We start from the raw sequence: 3,989 nt of genomic DNA on the forward strand, positions 1-3,989 counted from the left end.
GTCATACTTACCTCGGTCTCTCAGCCCTGCTGCAGCCAGAGTCCAAGGCCCAGGTGTGGCAGGGCTGGGTTCCTTGCCTACAGGGCTGCCTTCTAATGTGCTCTCTCCCAGGAGCCCTAGTCCTGTTTTCCCACAGCGACACCGGTCGCGTTGGTTAGGGAAGCTCTTCAGTGATCTCCTTTCCTCTTCACTCCAAAAAACTTGACACTCTCAGGTTCCAGGCTTAAGGTGAGCACCTGTGAGTTTCAGGGGACAGGACAGTTCAGCCTATGTCACCCAATACAGCGTCGGACTCAGGGTTGACAACCGTGGCTTCTGTTGACTGGGTGCCGTTTCCTCTGTGAGACAAGGTCTCACAGTTTTCAGATTGGCCTTATACTTGTTGCCTGACCAAGGACAACTCTGAAGTGCTGGCTTTGTGCCTCCGCCTCTCCGTGCTGGGAGTACAGGTGTGGGTTGTCAGTCACGCCTGGTTTATGTTTGATACTCAGGATCACACTCAGGTGTGCATTTCACCCACCGTTCCACACCTCCAGTCCTAGCTGCTGAGTGTTTGTTTACACTTAGCGTTGCTGTAACCAAGTACCTTGAAACCAACTTAAGCAAGAATGGTTGGCTTAACGGTTCGGTGCGTGGCCAGTAGGCTGTGTCTCTGTGAGGCAGGACCCTGGGGGTGGGAGTGACTATGTGGTGACGGTTATTTATCTCCTGGTACATTGGAAGCAGAGCGAGGGGAAGGGCCTGACAACCAGGCATAACTTTGAAACCTCCCTCCTCTACAGAGACCTCCTCAGATTTGCAGCATTTTCGCCAGGCAGCATCCTGTCTGGCGCTACTAAGCACATGCGCTTTGTCCTCCAAGGGGGACACAGGAAGTGGCCTCCTCAGTGTGCTGGTTACTTTTCTCGGTCCTGTGACCAAAGCAATGTCAGGGAGGAAGGAATCATTCTGTTTGCAGTTTGAGGGTTCAGTCCATCAAGACAGGAAAGGCAGGGCCGCGGGAGCTCGGGGAAGGTGGTCACGTGGCTGTGGGAGCGTGAGGCAGCTGGTCACGCAGCATCCGCAGTCAGGAAACAGAGAGAGCTGGTGTTCAGTGGCTTCCTCCTTTTGATGGTGTTCGAGACCTGAGCCCACTAGATGCTGCTGCCTGCATTTAGGGTGGATTTTCACACCTCAATTACGTGACCTAGAAACTCCTCACAGGTATGTCCAGAATGCCTTCTAGGTTTTTCTAGATCTCCTCAAACTGACCACTACACTGGGACACACAGATTCAAACGCTATTTGAGTATAAAATGTACCCAAGGCATTCACCCAGGTAACCAGACAGAGGGGACATGCACACGGTGAACCCTTCACTCAGCATGCTGAGCCCCATCAGACTGCAGGAAAGCTGTTGACACAGGCCTGGGGCCGGGCAGTCCACCCCGGGCCACTCCACGTGGGCCCAGCCAAGTGCTATTTTCCAGTGTCTCAAATTCTGGATAGTGCTCCCACTCCTGAGTGCACACATCAGAGGCATGTGGAGGTCTTTAAAACATTCCCCAGCAAGGCATGCCACCCAGACCACCACGTCAGAGTCTGCAGGACCCAGACTAGACTTTCATGAGGTAGATCCTGGAGCAAAGCCAGGCGGCTGAGTGCAGAGGCGTGCAGAGTTCTAGAGCCTTCTGTGTCCCAGCTACCCTGGCTTCCAGATGGACTTCATCTTTGGAGGCTCCATGTACCATGAGTTTCGGGCATCCCTCCAGTCACCTGAGTTGTGGGCTTCCTTGGGGCTCCACTCCTAAGGAACCAGGGACCAGGTGGTGTGGGACGCACAGAGGTAGAACCCGGCAGAGTGGGAGGAACTGGGTCGTGCAGCCCTGGGTGGCCATGGTCTGTGGCAGCACCATCTCACCTCAAGCCTGCTTCCCCTGCCTCATCTTCCTGTCTCTCAGCAAGACACTGTCCACTGGGCTTAAAGCTCAGTTGCACGGTGTTGGACTCAGCTCCCAGCCTTAAAGTCTGGATGTGTTCCAGATACGGTCACGTTCCGAGGTCCTGGGCACGAGCATTTTTGGGCTGAAGGACACCATTTTACTCGCTCCACCTGGGAGGGTCTTAAACATCTGCACCCAGATGAAAAAAATCTCTGGGGTCCAGGGTCCCCGTGTGGTGGGTTTGCAATGTCCTTGGCAACTCTGATTCCATGACCTGCTTGTGACACCAGGGGGACTCTGTCAGGTTGCCTTCTTGTGACTACATAAACCTAAGAAGGCTCAGTTCCATCAGTATCCATGGCCCAAGGCCACCTTTCTATTCTGGTCTGGCCCTACTAGGTGGGGTGAGGTGGGATTCTTTTCCAGTAAATAAAACCTAGGGGAGCACTGTTTTGGCTCCCCTGTGCCCTGGCTTTGATGCTGGCGTGCTTTTTCTGGCTTCCCCACATCTGGGCAGCTGTGGGCTCAACCGGCCACGCTTGTCACCCCTTGGTAACCTGAGTCTCTGGAACTCACAGGTCTCGAACAAAAAGTCTTCAGTCCTTGGGGTGGTGACGGTTTTCTCCGGAGAGGTTGCGAAGCCAGTTTTGTGGGGTTATTTGGCTGGGTTTCCAGCGGAGGGTTCTGACCCACAAAGGGCTCATTCAGCCATCCCCTTTAGTCCTAATGAGTTGCAGACTGTAGATGGCGGGCCCTGGGGCCAGAAAGCCCCTCTCTGTTCCCCACTCTGCTGCAGGCTGGACCCCTTGCAGCAGTTCCTCTCGGCAGAGACTCCTGGTGGCAGATCACCTGCCTGGCGATCCTTCTCAGTTTCAGAGGGACAGAATCAGACTGGTGGCGAGCTTCAGGTGGATGTGTTCTTGGAGCTGCGTTCCCAAGGCCGCAGTCTGGGATCTGGTTTGCTTTTAGGGCAGGGGATAGAAGGGGCCAGAACGGAGCCCCAAACAGAGTTGGCAATTCCATCCTTTACTCGTGTCTTTGGTAAGATATATAGCTCTTCTCAGTTCTCCCCACTACCACCCTTTGAAACTTCTGTTTGAGACAGGTGTGCCATGTAGCCCAGGTTGGCTTTAACCTTTTTGGAGTCTCCTGCCTCCGCCTCCCAGGAGCTGGGATCACAGGAAGTCCACCCTGCCAGGCTCACAGTGTCTTTTTCTATTCCTTCTCTCACTCTCATTGCTGTCTCTCCAGCCCTGCTTTGCAAGCGCTGCCTGTGGCCACAGTGGAGATGCTCTCTTCTCCCGCCTTTTGACCTGAGCCCACAGGCAGTGGCCTCCTGGGATGGCAGGAGACAGGAGACCTGGACGTGCTAGGCAGATCTGGCCAACCTGACTGGGGTGAAGGGTGGCTGAGGTCCCCGTAGGTCAACGGTGAAACCTCTGTTAATAAGTGGTGAATCGGGACTTGAACTGAGGCCCGTGGACCCTGAAGCCTGATGGAACGGGTGGGTTTGAGGAACTTCTCTGGGGGCAGGATGACTGTAGAACTCAGTTTTCAGGGGCATGGGCTGCTTCCTGCTTTTGCAAAGGACTTTATGTTCACCCTAAGTGCTAGACCACTGAGTGGCCTGACCACCCAAAGCTGCTCCTCAGCCAGGTGGCGTATGATGTCTAGACTTTTCACTGCCATCTGACCCACACTGAATGACTCCTCTGTGAAAAATCCTCTGTAGAGAAATCCGAGGGAGTGACAGGACAGTAGTGGAGGTCTCGGAACCCATGTGAGCTATCCAGGAGCGCTGGGGAAGTGGAGAAAAGCGGGTCCCTGGGTCCCGCCGGCCAGCCTACTACCCAGCTTGTAAGCCCTAGGTTGGTTTCAGTGAGAGACCCTGTCTCAAAGAAAGCAAAGTGGATGGTGATCAGGAGTGACATTGGAATTTGACCTGTGGCCTTCACACTCACATGTGTACATGAACACACCACACACAAACACACACACACACACACAAGCTATGAATGCTGGCCCCGCCTTCACCTGGTTGGCATTATCATGGTGTCTTAGAGTTTT

The sequence above is a fragment of the Acomys minous genome, assembly GCF_964271855.1.
Source record: "Acomys minous genome assembly, chromosome: 11".
NCBI lineage: Eukaryota > Metazoa > Chordata > Mammalia > Rodentia > Muridae > Acomys > Acomys minous.